General features: G+C 25.3%; 1 long non-coding RNA gene across 11 annotated transcripts in view; it reads right to left on the bottom strand.

Annotated features, from left to right (window-relative positions):
- The window catches only part of LOC126922429 (uncharacterized), a 78719-nt gene that overhangs the window by 13860 nt on the left and 42061 nt on the right, over positions 1 to 22798 (bottom strand). For 4 of the 11 annotated variants that reach the window (XR_007712736.1, XR_007712739.1, XR_007712737.1 and 1 more), the window contains 2 exons: positions 15273 to 15414; positions 900 to 1041 (listed from right to left, as the gene is read on the bottom strand). The exons of 3 other annotated variants lie outside the window; for them this stretch is intronic. This is a non-coding gene — a long non-coding RNA (uncharacterized LOC126922429). The remainder of the gene's footprint in view (positions 1 to 899; positions 1042 to 15272; positions 15415 to 22798) is intronic. 4 more of the 11 variants (XR_007712740.1, XR_007712742.1, XR_007712744.1 and 1 more) reach the window with 2 other exon arrangements.

Below are 22798 nucleotides of genomic sequence, written 5' to 3'. Positions count from 1 at the left end.
TTAAAAAATAAATTCTATAATTTAACACAACAATTAATATTAAAAATACTATATTAAAAATTAAATAATCTAAAATAAATTCAATACTATCATATATATATATATATATATATATATATATATATATATAAAATATTAAATTTCAAAAAAATTTTTTTTTTTAAATATCAATAATCACCAAAATTATTATTTTAATTAAACTATTTTTTGTTAATATAATATAAATGTTTTATAGTTTAATAAAAACATTAATTTTGTAAATTAAAAATTTAATTATAATATTAATATAACAAAATTTAAATAAAAAAAAAAAATAAAAATGAAAACTTTATTAATTCTTAATTTTATTTTATACATAAATTTAAATATTAGTTTAATACTAATTATTTATTATTTTTATATAAATATCTTCCATTCTCCTTTAAAACAATTAATTTGTTCAATTTTATATATTATTTACATAACATTTAATACTTTAATTTTAAAACAAAATTTTTCAATAAATATATATATTTTAATAATCATTTTCATTAGAGGAATTTTAATTATATTTTCTTATTTTATTAGATTAATCAATAAAATAAAAAAGAAAAAAAAATATTATTTCTAAAATTTTAATTTTAAATTCATTTATTTTATTAACTATAATTTTTCAAATTTATCAAATCAAAATTATTCTTAAACATTTAAATTTTAATTTTTACAAAAACAATAAATTTAAAATTATTAAAAATTTATATTATAAACCAAATTATTTAATTTTATTAATAATTATTATTTTCTTAATTTTAATATTATTTATTATAACAAAAATCTGTTATACTAAAAATAAAAATTTACGAACAAAAAAATGAAAAAAATAATTTCTATAATTTATAAAACTCGTATATTAAATTTACCATTATCATTTATTAATTTACCTACACCAATCAACATTAATTATATATGAAATTTTGGTTCAATTCTAGGAATATTTTTAATAATTCAAATTATTTCAGGATTATTTTTATCTATACATTATTGTCCTAATATTAACATTGCCTTCTATAGAATTTCTAATATTATCAAAGATATAAACTCCGGATGATTAATTCGTTTAATTCATATAAATGGAGCCTCATTTTATTTTTTAATTATATATTTACATATTGCACGAAATTTATTCTATTATTCATTCAAATTAATTCAAGTATGATCAATTGGTGTATCAATCTTATTTTTATCTATAGCAACAGCTTTTTTAGGGTATGTACTTCCATGAGATCAAATATCATTTTGAGGAGCAATAGTAATTACAAATCTTATTTCAGCAATTCCCTATATTGGACAATTTACTGTTGAATGAATTTGAGGGGGATTTTCAATTAATAATGACACACTAAATCGATTTTATTCCTTTCACTTTATTTTACCTTTCATCATGTTATTAATAGTATTTATACATTTAATAATTCTACATATTACAGGATCATCAAATCCAATTCATTCAAAAATAAATATTTACAAAATTAATTTTCACCCATATTTTACTATTAAAGATTTAATTACTATTATTTTTACATTTAATTTATTTATATTAATTAATTTACAAATACCTTTTATATTAGGAGAACCTGATAATTTTAAAATAGCAAATCCTATAATTAACCCTGTTCATATTTGTTGTTATTTTATGTTTTAGAGGTAGGATCGCGTTAGTTTGTATTATGTTATATAGATAATAAATCCACACTTCTCGGAGCAGAAAAACCTTTATTGCACACACTTAGAAGGGTCACAAACGAATGAAAGAAAAAGGCAAGAGAGGTCCTAAAACTATCGATCAGGTCTATCGACCGTGTCTAGGAATAACTTCTATTTACTCCTTTTGTAACTAGCCGTCAGCATATAGATTTGCATATTCAATTTTACGTACAATTCCTAATAAATTAGGAGGTGTAATTATATTATTTATATCAATCTTTATTTTATATTTTTAATTCCTTTAATTAATACAAATAATTTGAAAAATAATAAGTTTTACTTTATTAACAAATTTATATACTAATGATTTATCAATATTTTTATTATATTAACTTGATTAGGAGGACAAATAATTGAATATCCATATACTAATTTAAACATAATTTTTACTTTAATATACTTTATATACATAATTATATCATTATATATAAATGTAGTATCGTGGACAAAAGGCCTAAGATATCTGCCGAATCGTAAACAATGTCGCGAGAGCCGCGGCATCGTCGGGTACATCAATGTGTCGTCGATCCTTTTTAAGTGGATAGTTTCGTGGAAAGGGCCCGCGTGACCCTGGCCACGGGCGTTTCGGGACACGTGTCTCGAACGGCGGGAAAAGACAAAGAGACGTTAAAGTCAGTATTAGTTGAGAAGCCGGAGAGAACGGATGCGAAAGGTGTGCAGAGTGTGAATTGAGAAGCGAGAGCGAGCGAGTGTAGAAGCCGAAGAGTGTGAATCGGGAAGTCGAAAGCCGCGTCTGAAAATAAGACGTACGACAGCATTGTAATTATTTCGTTGCTTCGAATATTATTAATTAAATCAAAACATCATTACTTGTCCTTTCCTCTAAGACCCATTAAGATACTACATAAATAATATCTGAGATTTAATTTTAAAAAAATAAGTTAATGAACTTGAACAAGTATATGACTTGAAATCATACCATAGAAATAAAATTTTCTATTAACTTAATTTAATAATTAATCATATTAACTTTTTAAATATACCAATAAACTAAAAATTTATTAATAACTTAATCCTTAATACAAATGAATTTTATTTAGTTAAATTAATTAATTAATATATATATGTATGTATGTATGTATGTATGTATGTATGTATGTATGTAAATGTTTAATAAATATAAATAAAAATAAAATAAATGTTAAATAAATATATTATAAATATAATGTTAAATTTATTAAACTTCATAAAAATTAAGAATATTAAATAATAATAATGATAATAATTTAATTAAAAGTAAATTAAAAGTTAACTATTAAACAAATATTAAATTATTAAATATAAATCAAAAATAATAAATATAAAAATTAATAATTAAAAAATATAAATTTTTAAAAATATTAATTTAACTAAATAAAACAAAATAAAACTTAAATTATGAAAAATTATAAAATTAAAAATTCTGAATTACGAAAAATAACTAAATAAATCTTTTAAATATACATTTATCATAATCTTAAAATATTCAGTTAAATAAAATTCAAATTTAATCTTAAAAATACTTAAAAATTTAGTCAATTTTTTATTAAAATTAATTAAATTAAACGAAAACTTATATAAAAAAATTAAATTAAATAAAAAATAAAATAAAAACTTATCTATAAAAATATTAAAATTGATCAAATTAAACAAAAATCTAGTTAAAAAAATATTTAAATTTAATAAAAAATAAAATAAAAATCTATAAACATAAATATTTAAATTTATTAAATTGAACAAAAAATTTATTAAAAAAAATGTTTAAATTAAATAAAAAGTAAAATAAAAATTTATAAATGAAAACATTAAAATTAATTAAATTAAATAAAAATTCAATCAAAAAATTATTTAAATTAAATAAAAAAATAAAATAAAATAAAGTCTATAAATAAATAAATGAAAAATTATTAAATAAATACTTAATAAAAAAATATTTAATAAATCCATTTAAATTAATCTATCCAATAATTATTAAAACTACAGCAGTTATAATTTCTGCATTTTCGTTTGTTAATAAAATTACACATGTATCCATTCTTACTATTACTACATAAATATAAATAATTGTCATTCCAGCAGTAAACCATATTCCCTTGGCCAAAATCTATAAATATTTTCTCAAACTTAAACCATTTAAACAAATTAAAAAATAAAATATAATCCAATAAATATTTTATTAATAATCAACATATTTTTATTTAAAATTATAAAATATTAAAATTTAATATTATTAATTCTTTTATTAAATAAATAAATAAAGAATGAAACAAAATTAATATTAACAATTCAAGTCAACATATTTTTATTAAAATATCATAACGAATTCGCGGTAAAACTCCACGAATTATAACCAACAAAATTATATGAAATATAAAAATTAATATAAAACCAAACGATCAATTATAAAATCCAAAAAATATTACAGTTAAAATTATTCTTATAAATATAATATTTATATATTCTGATAAAAAAATTAACACAAATAATCTTCTAAAATACTCAAGATTAAATCCAGAAACTAATTCAGATTCCCTCTCAATTAAATCAAATGGCACACGATTCAAATCAATTAATACACTAACAATAAAAATTAAATATAAAGGATATATAAAAAATATAAAATTAACATTTTTTTGAAAATTAATAAATTCAAAAAATGAATAATCCTCAATTATAAATATTAAAATAAAAAATATTATAAATAATAAAATTTCAAATGAAATTATTTGAGAAACTACACGTAACGATCCTAAAATAGAATAATTACATATTGAAACTCAACCAATCATAATAATTGAATAAACTGTTAACCTTAAAATTAACATTAAATAAATAATTCTAAAATCAATAAAATAAAATTTATAAATTCAAGGATAAACTAATCATATAATTATTGATAAAAAAAATATAATTATTGGACTAAACAAATATATTATATTAATTCTTAAATAAAAAATCTCCTTAGTTAATAATTTTAAAGCATCTCTAAATGGTTGCAATAAACCTTTAAATATTACTTTATTAGGACCCTTTCGTAATTGAATATAACCTAAAATTTTACGTTCAAATAAAGTTAAAAATGCAACTCCAATTAAAATTGTAATTATTAATAAAATATAATTTAAAAAATTATTTATAATTATTATATATTATAACTAATTATAATTTATTTAAATTCTAAATTTAATGCACTAAATATGCTAATATAATTAAATTATATATTTATTAAATAAAATTTATAATTAAATTATAAATTATAGTCCTTTCGTACAAATAATTTATTATTTCATTTTATAGATAGAAATCAATCTGAGTCACGTCGATTTGAACTCAGATCATGTAAGATTTTAAAAGTCGAACAGACTTAATTATTAAATTTGTCCATTTAAAATTTATCTTAATTCAACATCGAGGTCGCAATCATCTTTATAAATATGATCTTTAAAAAGATATTACGCTGTTATCCCTAAGGTAATTTATTCTTGTAATTTTTATTAAAAGATCACCAAAAATTATTCTTTAATCAAAGTTAATATTTAAAATAAAGTTTGATAAATTTACCTGTCCTCCCAACAAAATATTAATACTTAATAATTAAATTATAATCAAAATATTAATATAAAATTCTATAGGGTCTTATCGTCCCATAAACAAATTTCAGCATTTTAATTAAAAATTTAAATTAATATATATATATATATATATATATATATATATATATATATATATATATGAGACAGTATATATCTCATTAACTCCTTCATTCCAGTTCCTAATTAAAAAACGATTGATTATGCTACCTTTGTACAGTCAGTTATACTGCAGCCATTAAATTTTTAAAATCATTGGGCAGAATTGACTTAAAATTATTACTCAATAAGCCATGTTTTTGTTAAACAGGTGGATATATTAAATTTGCCGAATTCCTTATATATATATATATATTATATATTTATAGAAATAAACTTTAAACTTAAAACATTATTTATTAATTACTAATTCATTCATTATTATATTTAATTTTAATAAATTAAAAATTATTATTTTTTTTTTAAATATACATTTACTTATTAATATATTTTAATTTTAAAATCTATAATATTTATAAATTATTAAATTATTAAATACTCATTAATAAAAATTATTTTTAAATTAATATTATTAAACCTTATTCCTCCAATACCGCTCCGGGAATAACGGAATACCTGCATTCTTCCTTCCAAATGTCTCTCCCTAATAAATCTTTCACTTCTCTAGAGGTTACTGAATTAATCCATCGTTTGAACCCCAGGAAAGCACCGGGACATGATCAAATAAGTAATAAAGCAATTAAGGAACTACCCGTAAAAGGGATTCCACTCATTTCTTCAATCTTCAATACAATTCTTCGCCTTGAATACTATCCCAAAACCTGGAAAACGTCACTAATTACGCTCATCCCTAAACTCGGAAAACCAATACACGAAACTAGCTCCTATCGTTCAATTAGCCTTCTACCCACTTTGTCAAAACTATTCGAAAAGTTGCTAACGAATCGACTCCTTCCACTCCTAGAGGATCTGAAAACTCTGCCAGATCATCAATTCGGCTTTCGGAAGCAGCATTCCACAATAGAGCAAATCCACCGAATAACACACAGTATCAGCCAAACCGTCGAAAAGAAAAAATACTGCTCAGCGGTATTTCTTGATATTCAACAGGCATTCGACAAAGTATGGCACGAAGGGCTTCTTTACAAACTTAAAAAAGTCCTACCACACACTTATTACTCCATGCTAAAGTCCTACCTAACCAATAGGCAATTCATGGTTAAATACGCAGACGCCATTACCACAACTTTCCCAATAGAAGCGGGCATACCCCAAGACAGTGTCCTCGGACCCCTTCTATTCTCCATCTACACTGCCGACTTACCAATATCAACAGGAATAATCATAGCAACATTTGCCGACGACACAGCGCTATTAGCGTCCCACGCCAACCCGACAATATCCTTATCCACCCTTCAGCAAGGTCTCGACTCAATGGAAAAGTGGTTCCACAAATGGGGCTTCAAAATTAATGAAAAAAAATCCACACATGTAACCTTCACGCTGCGAAAACAAACCTGCCCACAGGTCTCCATTAACAATATAACAGTTGCCAACAAAGACACAGTCAGATAGATACCTGGGCATGACTCTGGACAGGAGATTAACCTGGAAACAACATATCCTAGACAAATCTAAACAACTCAGGGACAAACTCAAACAATTTTATTGGCTCATTGGCCGTCGCTCCAACCTAAGCACACAGAACAAAATTACGCTCTATAAGACCGTGATAAAACCAGTCTGGATCTACGGAATCCAACTATGGGGAACAGCAAGTAATTCCAACATTGAAATACTCCAACGGTTCCAATCGAAAACGCTAAGATCCCTATTAAATGCACCCTGGTATGTTACCAACGAAACAATCCACCGTGACCTCAAGATACCTACAGTCAAAGATGAAATACACAAGTCCAGAAGCAGATATAACACAAGAGTCAACAACCACTATGCGGAACATTTTTGTAGATAATTTTATGATCTCCAATTTTTGTCTGGGCTATATTTTCGATAAAACTTACCGTTTTCAAGAAAAATTAAAAAAATCAGAAAATTTTAACTTTAACCTTGAATAACTTTTTTAGCACACATGGGATCAATGGGGACTTTTCACCCTTCATTTCTACTGGTGTACCCAAGTTCTCTACCAAAATTTAGCTCTGTTGGAATTTCTGTTCTTTGAAATTTCTATTTTGACCAGACTATTACTTGCAATCTGATACAAGATCTGCAGTCCGGATACAAAACAACAATATAATTTTATTTATCCTCTGTCTCATGTGCCGTTACAAGAATAAGAAACTTTCTTAATGCTAAATCCCAATTTTATGAATATGCGATTAATTTCTTCAATATTTGAACGGTAGTTGTTCAAGACAATTGGAAAGTTAAGGGTTTATGACTCTGCTGAATGGGGTCTAAGAAGGGTGTAAACCTGAAAATTCCCGAATGCTCAAGAGTGTCGTAAACCACTCGGTGAATTAAGGAAATCTTTATCCTCCCCACCCTTATTTTAAGCGATCGGCAGTCGGCCAATAGGGGAAATCAGTCGTCCATAACTATTATTTTCCATCTTACGAAAACTAATGGTTATGGAGTGGGACTGAAGAACTACTTTCTGGGGGTGGGTTTATAAACTACTTTCCTTCGTCAACCGGCTCACAATTCCAGTTTGTTCGGACGCGATCAGGTCGATACTCAGTGTGACGAGTCAGTCTGGTTCATAGTGCTAGTGTGCTAAGAAGAAGCAAAGTCAGTCAGAGATCACGTGCAAGAAGTTCGAGAGTCAGATCCGAAGGAAGCACATGCCGGATCCAGAGATCAGTTGACAGAGGGATATTAATCGGTAATCAGCGTACTGGAAACTCAAGACGAGGCACATCGCAGTAGCTAGGTGTGGAGCCTGCAGTCGTTGACAAACAAACATCTTCACGAACTTGCATTGCAGTGAATCGTCGAGTTTTGTATATTGCTTGTTTTGCGTTGAACGATGACTACACTAAAAAGGAGGTTCGGTTTCGATTTACTGAAACTTGAACGCCTTCATATTAGATCAGACCTCGCGAGATTCGATAATTTTTGGAAAACGCAAGGAAAGATTGCGCCTATCGAGGTCATTTGTAATTGGATCGTTAAGAGTGCACCGCTGATGGATCGCTTTCTGTTTATTCAGCAACAAATTCATTCGTACCTCGAAGAGGGAAGTGAGGAGGAGGAATCTCACATTTCATCAACGAAAGAGTTTCAAGATCTGTATTTTAAATTGATGTACGAGACTCAGACATATATAAGTGATTATTCGTTTCAAAGGCACTCTCGCAATTAACAGCGCGAATCAGGCAGTTAGAAACGAGTGCGTCTCATGCAGTGTCCGCAGCCGGCTACTATAAAATTACCGTCCATTCCACTGTCTTTTACGCATCATTTGCGATTACTTCCGCAATAACTTTGAATCGCTGATCAATCAAAACGAATCCTTGAGCAACATTGAGCAATTTCACTATTTATATTTAAAGTCTACAGTAAAGAGAGGATGATCTGGACGCTTAAAGCATTGGCAATGTCCGACGACAACTATAATGCCGCATGGAAACTTTAGTAGATTTGGAGGCGTTTCTCGAACGAACATACTAACAATAAGTGCGACCCTCAGAAACTACAATCGGGTCTTGTATCGTTTGTTAGCGCTGAGAGGCTCAAACGTCCATTGTGCACAGCTGACGATAAATTAGAGAATTTATACAGAGCACTGCGTTAAGACGTGTATAATCGTATAATCAAGTTCTTATAACACGCGAGCAACGGTCATTTTTATGGAGAGACGATCCTTTGCAGTCGGTCGATGTTTACGAGTCCACAGACGCATTCTTAAATTCTTTCCATTGGTTCATTGTATGCAGAGAAATTTAGAAATTATCCTATATAAATTGGAGAAATTCATTCTAACAACGGTGGAAATTTCGTGGATGCTATTCGCATCGCTACTTCAGAGGATTTTTGCCTGGGCACTATAGCGGTGGTCAAGGAGGATTGCCTTCTTCCTTCACGTTGGAGATTCGACCGTATCACCGAGATGCTTCAAGGCAAGGATGGCGTTACCAAAATCATCTCAATAAGGACAGCCACTGAGGTTGTCAAACGGCTGATGGCCAACATCTGCATCTTACCAATGAACAACGAACATCCAACACCGCGGGCAGGATTCAGAGACTTGTCAGACCGACGGTCTCAAAACAAGCTGAATAATATCCAATCCTATGTATTCAAACACATACACGGCGATGCACATAAAGTGATTTATTATATAACCATTGTAATTAATTACATTGCCAATTCATAGAATTGAACATAATCTTTAATCATTGTATATCGGTAGCCACTGTATTCGCGTAATTCAATAAAATCTATAGTCATGGTAAAATTGCATTGTTTAGCTGCGGTATGTTGTGGTGCAAAGGTCATGGTCCGACTGCGAACGAAAAGCTCACGAGCGAAAAACACGGATAGAACAGAATTTTTGTCTCACTCGGAAGGTTGTAACATTCGGTTGTAACACACATTTTTAAATAAATAATAAATGAATAAATTATAATGAGTTAATAAATTTGTATACATTACACGTATATCTGCTTTTTACTTTCTATGCTACACGTTGTTTTGATAAGAATAAATTGCAGATTCCTACTTGATGCGCGCCCATCAAAATTTGTCCTTTCCACAGGGTACATTAACCCCGAAACTGCCCATACGACCATCGTCGTGAAGAGGTTGTAGAGCTGCTCTGCTGATTAGAACTAATAATCTAGATAACTGTATTTTTAAGTACATTTAAATCTATTTTTTCAGTCAAAGTTAATAACGTAGAGGAGTCTGGCTTGTATGAAAACACGGATATATTACGGTTGTTACGAACTGACTATTTTATTTATTTTAAATTTTTTGTCATGTAATTACAGCAACATTCGATATTTGCATGTATGTAATTGCATAATCGTAATCCGAAGAACAGAGGTTTCTCTGACGCACCACGGAAGTTGACAATTTGCTGCGATCCAGTCGGAGATTATTGTATCTAGATATTATACCAATCAATACAATCGATACAAGTAGCAACTCGAGATGATTCAACGCATATGTGACGCGTGTCTTACTGGTAGCGTAAAACGATTTTATGCGCAAATTAACTTACACAAACATTATATTCTAATAATTTATCTATATTTACATCTTTGAAAATATGATTTTGTAATTTTAATTTCTTTATCTTTTTGTATGATATAATTTATAAAACATTTACCAAGATGCTTCCTTGGATTGGCCAAAATTCTTCCTTGGTGACATTACACCAAATTGAATGTGATAACAGTGTCCGCAGCCTATCATTTTTACAGCATAATTGTTTTTTCAATTGTTATTTGATTTATCAGCTCAGTGGTAAAAAATATCTTCAAAAAATCATTTCTTTTTTTTCCTTGCGCGGGGAAATGGTCACCCCGTCTCACTTCTGGGAAGCGGGGGGCAGTGTCGGACTCTTACCGACTGAAACCCCGCGGTCGGTTAACAGGAATATCCCGGGACCTCTTTCGAATTGCTGCCGGAGCATTCCTGCATCTTTTCCCAATCTAAGGGAATCATTCCTCAGGTCTAATTTCGGGTAGCAATCCTCGCCCGAACCCAGGCCGCTCAGGTTTTCGTACACGCGCAGCAACGCCAAGGCCTGGAGCTCGAACGGAGGAGACGCCGCCAAGACAGACACCGATACATAGGATATTTATGTTTCCCAATATATTTTACAATATAATTATATATCTAAAGATTATTAAATAATAATATTTTATATAAACAATAATATTTATATAAATAATTGTATAATATATTTATTTGGTTTAAATTTTAAAATATATATATAAATTTTTATATAATATAAATATTTATATTAAAATTATAATTTGTTTATATTTATAATTAATAATTATATATTAATATATACTTGTATATATAAAAGATAATCTATTTTTTTTTCAAAAAATAATGAATTTTTTACAAAGATACCATCCTATAAAAATATTTTTTTTTCGAAATTTTTTTTAAATGTATTATTTATAAAAATAACATTTAAAATAATTAAATATTAATTAAATATAATAATAATAATAATAATAATAATAATAATAATAATAATAATTAAAATTAACATTTATATAATAGGCTAAGTTTAAGCTAATAGGCTCATGCCCTATCGATAAATTTTTAAAATTTTTATATAAAACCATATTTCCTATAAATAAATCAAAATTCCGGTGCGTAAAATGTGCAGGTAATCACCCCACTGACCAATGCACCAAATCCCCTGAAACCCCCGCGAAGTGCATCCACTGTCAAGGAGAGCATAATGCGAACTACAAAGGATGCTCAGCCTATAAAACACTACATAATATTAAGTATCCAAAACTGAGACCCAAGGAGATAACCATACAAGAACCTAGACCCCAAAAACTCACCGCACCATCAATGTCCTATGCCCAGGCAACACAAAGAAACGTAAACAACTCGAAAACACACAGTGTACACACAGAAAATAGAATTCCCACCACACAAAACACAGACAACTTCACCAGACTCGAAAAAGCAATTATCGAGAAGCAAACTGAGCAAATTAACAACTTGCTGTCACTACTCACACTCTTCATGGACAAATTTATACGCACAGAAGAAAAATAAAACCAATGCGTATAGCTCTGTGGAACGCCAACGGTCTAGCTCAGCACTTATAAATAAGCTCAGCATTAATAAATAAATTAATAAATAAATCCCAGCAGTTACTAATGTTGAAGAATGAACTAAAGAAGAAACAGGTGTAGGAGCTATCATTGCAGCAGGTAATCAAATTATAAATACTAATTGTGCACTTTTTCTAAATACTATAACTAAAAATATAAATAAAATTAATAAATTTATATTATATAAAATTAAATTTCATCTACCAAAAATTATTATAAAAGAAATAATTATTAATAATCTTGAATCTCCTAAACGATTTAAAATCACAGTTATTATTCCTGAATTAAAAGCTAAATTCTTTTGATAATAAATAATTAAACAATAAGAAATTAATCCTAATCCATCCCATCCTAACAATAAAGTTAATATATTAGGACTTAAAATTAAAAAAATTATTGATAATAAAAATAATATCATTAAATAATAAAAACGTTTAATTAAATATTTATTATTTAAATCTATATATCTTACTCTATATAATAAAATTATTGAACAAATCAATATAACTAAAAATATAAATATTTACAATTTAAACCTAATTACTAAAATTAATTTCATCTTTATTGAATTTAAATTATAAATTATTCATTCATAAATAAATAATTTATTTATAAATAAAATATAAAATCCAAAAAATATAAAAATTAAACTTATTATAATTAATATAATTCCAAAAACAACTATTTTTAAAATAATTTAAAATATTTTATATTTATATATCATTGAAATCACAATTCAATATTTTTAATTAAACTATTTAAATAAAAAAATAAATTAAAAATAAATAAATTTAAAGGTAATAAATGTAAAATTAAAGTTGAATAATTTAATAAACTTCTATTTATTAAATTAATATTAAAATTATAAATTTTTCCAAACTGAATAAATCTATATAAATAAATTGAATATATAAATCTAAATAAACAATAAAAAAAATAAAAATATAAATAAATATTTATATCATATAATTAATCTTATTAATAAAAAAATTTCACTTGCCATATTTAAAGAAATTGGAGCTCCTGAATTATATACACACATTATAAATCATATTATTGATATTGAAGGTATTAAATTAATTAATCCTTTATTTACAAAAATAATTCGTCTATTAGTTTGTTTATTAATTTCATTAACTAAATAAAATAAACCTGAAGAAACTAATCCATGAGAAATTATTATTAATAATCCTCCTAATAAACCAATTTTTAAACCCCTTAATATTCCTATAGATATAATTCCTATATGAATCACTGAAGATAAAGCAATAATTAATTTTATATCAAATTGAAATAAACATATTATTCTTAAAATTAATATTCCAAATAAATTAATTATTATTAAATAATAAGATAAATTAATAAATTTATTCTTAAAAATTAAAATTAATCGTAATATTCCATATCTTCCTAATTTTAATATTACTGAAGCCAAAATTATTGATCTAAAAAAAGAAGCTTCTACATGTGCCTTAATTAATCATCCATGAAATATATATATATTGGAATTTTAATTAAAAAAGATATTAATAAATAAATAAAATTAAAATAATCAAATTTAAATTTCTTAATCTCTAATAAAAAAAAAAAAATTATTCTACCTCTTCTTTCTAATATTTTAAAAATTAAATATAATATTGGTAAAGAAAATACTAAAGTATAAAATATTAAATAAAATGCGGCTAAAATTCGATCCTCTCTATATCCTCATTCTATTACCATATAAAAAATTAATAATAATCTAGATTCATATATAAAGTAAAATACTAATAAATCTATAACTATAAAATTTAATAATATTAAAAAAAATAAAATTAAATTTAATATTAAACAACTTTTTCTTATTTCATTTAAATTTAAAAAAATTATTCCAAATACTCAAATTATTATTAAAATTAAATAATTAGAATAATTATTATTTCTTAAACCTCCAACAATATTAATTCACTTAATTCATCTAATATTTTTTAAAAAATATAATCTTATTAAAAATATTAAATTTCTCAAAATATAAAAATTAATATAATTTATCAAAAATATTACAACTAATAAAATTAAAACTTCATTCATTATATTAAATTCACAAAATTAATTTTTTGATGACCATATTCATAATTTATTCTTACTAACAATGATAAACCTAATACCCTCTCACATACTGAATAAATTAAATAAATTAAATAAAGAAATCCACCATAATTTATTGATATTAAATAAAATAAAATTATTGCAATCAAATATTCAATACCAATTAAAAAACTTAAAAAATAAATTCTATAATTTAACACAACAATTAATATTAAAAATACTATATTAAAAATTAAATAATCTAAAATAAATTCAATACTATCATATATATATATATATATATATATATATATATATATAAAATATTAAATTTCAAAAAAATTTTTTTTTTTAAATATCAATAATCACCAAAATTATTATTTTAATTAAACTATTTTTTGTTAATATAATATAAATGTTTTATAGTTTAATAAAAACATTAATTTTGTAAATTAAAAATTTAATTATAATATTAATATAACAAAATTTAAATAAAAAAAAAAAATAAAAATGAAAACTTTATTAATTCTTAATTTTATTTTATACATAAATTTAAATATTAGTTTAATACTAATTATTTATTATTTTTATATAAATATCTTCCATTCTCCTTTAAAACAATTAATTTGTTCAATTTTATATATTATTTACATAACATTTAATACTTTAATTTTAAAACAAAATTTTTCAATAAATATATATATTTTAATAATCATTTTCATTAGAGGAATTTTAATTATATTTTCTTATTTTATTAGATTAATCAATAAAATAAAAAAGAAAAAAAAATATTATTTCTAAAATTTTAATTTTAAATTCATTTATTTTATTAACTATAATTTTTCAAATTTATCAAATCAAAATTATTCTTAAACATTTAAATTTTAATTTTTACAAAAACAATAAATTTAAAATTATTAAAAATTTATATTATAAACCAAATTATTTAATTTTATTAATAATTATTATTTTCTTAATTTTAATATTATTTATTATAACAAAAATCTGTTATACTAAAAATAAAAATTTACGAACAAAAAAATGAAAAAAATAATTTCTATAATTTATAAAACTCGTATATTAAATTTACCATTATCATTTATTAATTTACCTACACCAATCAACATTAATTATATATGAAATTTTGGTTCAATTCTAGGAATATTTTTAATAATTCAAATTATTTCAGGATTATTTTTATCTATACATTATTGTCCTAATATTAACATTGCCTTCTATAGAATTTCTAATATTATCAAAGATATAAACTCCGGATGATTAATTCGTTTAATTCATATAAATGGAGCCTCATTTTATTTTTTAATTATATATTTACATATTGCACGAAATTTATTCTATTATTCATTCAAATTAATTCAAGTATGATCAATTGGTGTATCAATCTTATTTTTATCTATAGCAACAGCTTTTTTAGGGTATGTACTTCCATGAGATCAAATATCATTTTGAGGAGCAATAGTAATTACAAATCTTATTTCAGCAATTCCCTATATTGGACAATTTACTGTTGAATGAATTTGAGGGGGATTTTCAATTAATAATGACACACTAAATCGATTTTATTCCTTTCACTTTATTTTACCTTTCATCATGTTATTAATAGTATTTATACATTTAATAATTCTACATATTACAGGATCATCAAATCCAATTCATTCAAAAATAAATATTTACAAAATTAATTTTCACCCATATTTTACTATTAAAGATTTAATTACTATTATTTTTACATTTAATTTATTTATATTAATTAATTTACAAATACCTTTTATATTAGGAGAACCTGATAATTTTAAAATAGCAAATCCTATAATTAACCCTGTTCATATTTGTTGTTATTTTATGTTTTAGAGGTAGGATCGCGTTAGTTTGTATTATGTTATATAGATAATAAATCCACACTTCTCGGAGCAGAAAAACCTTTATTGCACACACTTAGAAGGGTCACAAACGAATGAAAGAAAAAGGCAAGAGAGGTCCTAAAACTATCGATCAGGTCTATCGACCGTGTCTAGGAATAACTTCTATTTACTCCTTTTGTAACTAGCCGTCAGCATATAGATTTGCATATTCAATTTTACGTACAATTCCTAATAAATTAGGAGGTGTAATTATATTATTTATATCAATCTTTATTTTATATTTTTAATTCCTTTAATTAATACAAATAATTTGAAAAATAATAAGTTTTACTTTATTAACAAATTTATATACTAATGATTTATCAATATTTTTATTATATTAACTTGATTAGGAGGACAAATAATTGAATATCCATATACTAATTTAAACATAATTTTTACTTTAATATACTTTATATACATAATTATATCATTATATATAAATGTAGTATCGTGGACAAAAGGCCTAAGATATCTGCCGAATCGTAAACAATGTCGCGAGAGCCGCGGCATCGTCGGGTACATCAATGTGTCGTCGATCCTTTTTAAGTGGATAGTTTCGTGGAAAGGGCCCGCGTGACCCTGGCCACGGGCGTTTCGGGACACGTGTCTCGAACGGCGGGAAAAGACAAAGAGACGTTAAAGTCAGTATTAGTTGAGAAGCCGGAGAGAACGGATGCGAAAGGTGTGCAGAGTGTGAATTGAGAAGCGAGAGCGAGCGAGTGTAGAAGCCGAAGAGTGTGAATCGGGAAGTCGAAAGCCGCGTCTGAAAATAAGACGTACGACAGCATTGTAATTATTTCGTTGCTTCGAATATTATTAATTAAATCAAAACATCATTACTTGTCCTTTCCTCTAAGACCCATTAAGATACTACATAAATAATATCTGAGATTTAATTTTAAAAAAATAAGTTAATGAACTTGAACAAGTATATGACTTGAAATCATACCATAGAAATAAAATTTTCTATTAACTTAATTTAATAATTAATCATATTAACTTTTTAAATATACCAATAAACTAAAAATTTATTAATAACTTAATCCTTAATACAAATGAATTTTATTTAGTTAAATTAATTAATTAATATATATATGTATGTATGTATGTATGTATGTATGTATGTATGTATGTAAATGTTTAATAAATATAAATAAAAATAAAATAAATGTTAAATAAATATATTATAAATATAATGTTAAATTTATTAAACTTCATAAAAATTAAGAATATTAAATAATAATAATGATAATAATTTAATTAAAAGTAAATTAAAAGTTAACTATTAAACAAATATTAAATTATTAAATATAAATCAAAAATAATAAATATAAAAATTAATAATTAAAAAATATAAATTTTTAAAAATATTAATTTAACTAAATAAAACAAAATAAAACTTAAATTATGAAAAATTATAAAATTAAAAATTCTGAATTACGAAAAATAACTAAATAAATCTTTTAAATATACATTTATCATAATCTTAAAATATTCAGTTAAATAAAATTCAAATTTAATCTTAAAAATACTTAAAAATTTAGTCAATTTTTTATTAAAATTAATTAAATTAAACGAAAACTTATATAAAAAAATTAAATTAAATAAAAAATAAAATAAAAACTTATCTATAAAAATATTAAAATTGATCAAATTAAACAAAAATCTAGTTAAAAAAATATTTAAATTTAATAAAAAATAAAATAAAAATCTATAAACATAAATATTTAAATTTATTAAATTGAACAAAAAATTTATTAAAAAAAATGTTTAAATTAAATAAAAAGTAAAATAAAAATTTATAAATGAAAACATTAAAATTAATTAAATTAAATAAAAATTCAATCAAAAAATTATTTAAATTAAATAAAAAAATAAAATAAAATAAAGTCTATAAATAAATAAATGAAAAATTATTAAATAAATACTTAATAAAAAAATATTTAATAAATCCATTTAAATTAATCTATCCAATAATTATTAAAACTACAGCAGTTATAATTTCTGCATTTTCGTTTGTTAATAAAATTACACATGTATCCATTCTTACTATTACTACATAAATATAAATAATTGTCATTCCAGCAGTAAACCATATTCCCTTGGCCAAAATCTATAAATATTTTCTCAAACTTAAACCATTTAAACAAATTAAAAAATAAAATATAATCCAATAAATATTTTATTAATAATCAACATATTTTTATTTAAAATTATAAAATATTAAAATTTAATATTATTAATTCTTTTATTAAATAAATAAATAAAGAATGAAACAAAATTAATATTAACAATTCAAGTCAACATATTTTTATTAAAATATCATAACGAATTCGCGGTAAAACTCCACGAATTATAACCAACAAAATTATATGAAATATAAAAATTAATATAAAACCAAACGATCAATTATAAAATCCAAAAAATATTACAGTTAAAATTATTCTTATAAATATAATATTTATATATTCTGATAAAAAAATTAACACAAATAATCTTCTAAAATACTCAAGATTAAATCCAGAAACTAATTCAGATTCCCTCTCAATTAAATCAAATGGCACACGATTCAAATCAATTAATACACTAACAATAAAAATTAAATATAAAGGATATATAAAAAATATAAAATTAACATTTTTTTGAAAATTAATAAATTCAAAAAATGAATAATCCTCAATTATAAATATTAAAATAAAAAATATTATAAATAATAAAATTTCAAATGAAATTATTTGAGAAACTACACGTAACGATCCTAAAATAGAATAATTACATATTGAAACTCAACCAATCATAATAATTGAATAAACTGTTAACCTTAAAATTAACATTAAATAAATAATTCTAAAATCAATAAAATAAAATTTATAAATTCAAGGATAAACTAATCATATAATTATTGATAAAAAAAATATAATTATTGGACTAAACAAATATATTATATTAATTCTTAAATAAAAAATCTCCTTAGTTAATAATTTTAAAGCATCTCTAAATGGTTGCAATAAACCTTTAAATATTACTTTATTAGGACCCTTTCGTAATTGAATATAACCTAAAATTTTACGTTCAAATAAAGTTAAAAATGCAACTCCAATTAAAATTGTAATTATTAATAAAATATAATTTAAAAAATTATTTATAATTATTATATATTATAACTAATTATAATTTATTTAAATTCTAAATTTAATGCACTAAATATGCTAATATAATTAAATTATATATTTATTAAATAAAATTTATAATTAAATTATAAATTATAGTCCTTTCGTACAAATAATTTATTATTTCATTTTATAGATAGAAATCAATCTGAGTCACGTCGATTTGAACTCAGATCATGTAAGATTTTAAAAGTCGAACAGACTTAATTATTAAATTTGTCCATTTAAAATTTATCTTAATTCAACATCGAGGTCGCAATCATCTTTATAAATATGATCTTTAAAAAGATATTACGCTGTTATCCCTAAGGTAATTTATTCTTGTAATTTTTATTAAAAGATCACCAAAAATTATTCTTTAATCAAAGTTAATATTTAAAATAAAGTTTGATAAATTTACCTGTCCTCCCAACAAAATATTAATACTTAATAATTAAATTATAATCAAAATATTAATATAAAATTCTATAGGGTCTTATCGTCCCATAAACAAATTTCAGCATTTTAATTAAAAATTTAAATTAATTATATATATATATATATATATATATATATATATATATGAGACAGTATATATCTCATTAACTCCTTCATTCCAGTTCCTAATTAAAAAACGATTGATTATGCTACCTTTGTACAGTCAGTTATACTGCAGCCATTAAATTTTTAAAATCATTGGGCAGAATTGACTTAAAATTATTACTCAATAAGCCATGTTTTTGTTAAACAGGTGGATATATTAAATTTGCCGAATTCCTTATATATATATATATATTATATATTTATAGAAATAAACTTTAAACTTAAAACATTATTTATTAATTACTAATTCATTCATTATTATATTTAATTTTAATAAATTAAAAATTATTATTTTTTTTTTAAATATACATTTACTTATTAATATATTTTAATTTTAAAATCTATAATATTTATAAATTATTAAATTATTAAATACTCATTAATAAAAATTATTTTTAAATTAATATTATTAAACCTTATTCCTCCAATACCGCTCCGGGAATAACGGAATACCTGCATTCTTCCTTCCAAATGTCTCTCCCTAATAAATCTTTCACTTCTCTAGAGGTTACTGAATTAATCCATCGTTTGAACCCCAGGAAAGCACCGGGACATGATCAAATAAGTAATAAAGCAATTAAGGAACTACCCGTAAAAGGGATTCCACTCATTTCTTCAATCTTCAATACAATTCTTCGCCTTGAATACTATCCCAAAACCTGGAAAACGTCACTAATTACGCTCATCCCTAAACTCGGAAAACCAATACACGAAACTAGCTCCTATCGTTCAATTAGCCTTCTACCCACTTTGTCAAAACTATTCGAAAAGTTGCTAACGAATCGACTCCTTCCACTCCTAGAGGATCTGAAAACTCTGCCAGATCATCAATTCGGCTTTCGGAAGCAGCATTCCACAATAGAGCAAATCCACCGAATAACACACAGTATCAGCCAAACCGTCGAAAAGAAAAAATACTGCTCAGCGGTATTTCTTGATATTCAACAGGCATTCGACAAAGTATGGCACGAAGGGCTTCTTTACAAACTTAAAAAAGTCCTACCACACACTTATTACTCCATGCTAAAGTCCTACCTAACCAATAGGCAATTCATGGTTAAATACGCAGACGCCATTACCACAACTTTCCCAATAGAAGCGGGCATACCCCAAGACAGTGTCCTCGGACCCCTTCTATTCTCCATCTACACTGCCGACTTACCAATATCAACAGGAATAATCATAGCAACATTTGCCGACGACACAGCGCTATTAGCGTCCCACGCCAACCCGACAATATCCTTATCCACCCTTCAGCAAGGTCTCGACTCAATGGAAAAGTGGTTCCACAAATGGGGCTTCAAAATTAATGAAAAAAAATCCACACATGTAACCTTCACGCTGCGAAAACAAACCTGCCCACAGGTCTCCATTAACAATATAACAGTTGCCAACAAAGACACAGTCAGATAGATACCTGGGCATGACTCTGGACAGGAGATTAACCTGGAAACAACATATCCTAGACAAATCTAAACAACTCAGGGACAAACTCAAACAATTTTATTGGCTCATTGGCCGTCGCTCCAACCTAAGCACACAGAACAAAATTACGCTCTATAAGACCGTGATAAAACCAGTCTGGATCTACGGAATCCAACTATGGGGAACAGCAAGTAATTCCAACATTGAAATACTCCAACGGTTCCAATCGAAAACGCTAAGATCCCTATTAAATGCACCCTGGTATGTTACCAACGAAACAATCCACCGTGACCTCAAGATACCTACAGTCAAAGATGAAATACACAAGTCCAGAAGCAGATATAACACAAGAGTCAACAACCACTATGCGGAACATTTTTGTAGATAATTTTATGATCTCCAATTTTTGTCTGGGCTATATTTTCGATAAAACTTACCGTTTTCAAGAAAAATTAAAAAAATCAGAAAATTTTAACTTTAACCTTGAATAACTTTTTTAGCACACATGGGATCAATGGGGACTTTTCACCCTTCATTTCTACTGGTGTACCCAAGTTCTCTACCAAAATTTAGCTCTGTTGGAATTTCTGTTCTTTGAAATTTCTATTTTGACCAGACTATTACTTGCAATCTGATACAAGATCTGCAGTCCGGATACAAAACAACAATATAATTTTATTTATCCTCTGTCTCATGTGCCGTTACAAGAATAAGAAACTTTCTTAATGCTAAATCCCAATTTTATGAATATGCGATTAATTTCTTCAATATTTGAACGGTAGTTGTTCAAGACAATTGGAAAGTTAAGGGTTTATGACTCTGCTGAATGGGGTCTAAGAAGGGTGTAAACCTGAAAATTCCCGAATGCTCAAGAGTGTCGTAAACCACTCGGTGAATTAAGGAAATCTTTATCCTCCCCACCCTTATTTTAAGCGATCGGCAGTCGGCCAATAGGGGAAATCAGTCGTCCATAACTATTATTTTCCATCTTACGAAAACTAATGGTTATGGAGTGGGACTGAAGAACTACTTTCTGGGGGTGGGTTTATAAACTACTTTCCTTCGTCAACCGGCTCACAATTCCAGTTTGTTCGGACGCGATCAGGTCGATACTCAGTGTGACGAGTCAGTCTGGTTCATAGTGCTAGTGTGCTAAGAAGAAGCAAAGTCAGTCAGAGATCACGTGCAAGAAGTTCGAGAGTCAGATCCGAAGGAAGCACATGCCGGATCCAGAGATCAGTTGACAGAGGGATATTAATCGGTAATCAGCGTACTGGAAACTCAAGACGAGGCACATCGCAGTAGCTAGGTGTGGAGCCTGCAGTCGTTGACAAACAAACATCTTCACGAACTTGCATTGCAGTGAATCGTCGAGTTTTGTATATTGCTTGTTTTGCGTTGAACGATGACTACACTAAAAAGGAGGTTCGGTTTCGATTTACTGAAACTTGAACGCCTTCATATTAGATCAGACCTCGCGAGATTCGATAATTTTTGGAAAACGCAAGGAAAGA

The sequence above is a fragment of the Bombus affinis genome, chromosome 12, assembly GCF_024516045.1.
Source record: "Bombus affinis isolate iyBomAffi1 chromosome 12, iyBomAffi1.2, whole genome shotgun sequence".
NCBI classification, from domain to species: Eukaryota; Metazoa; Arthropoda; class Insecta; order Hymenoptera; family Apidae; genus Bombus; species Bombus affinis.
Note: the sequence above shows the minus strand (reverse complement) of the source record. Positions and strands in the feature narration are given on the sequence as shown.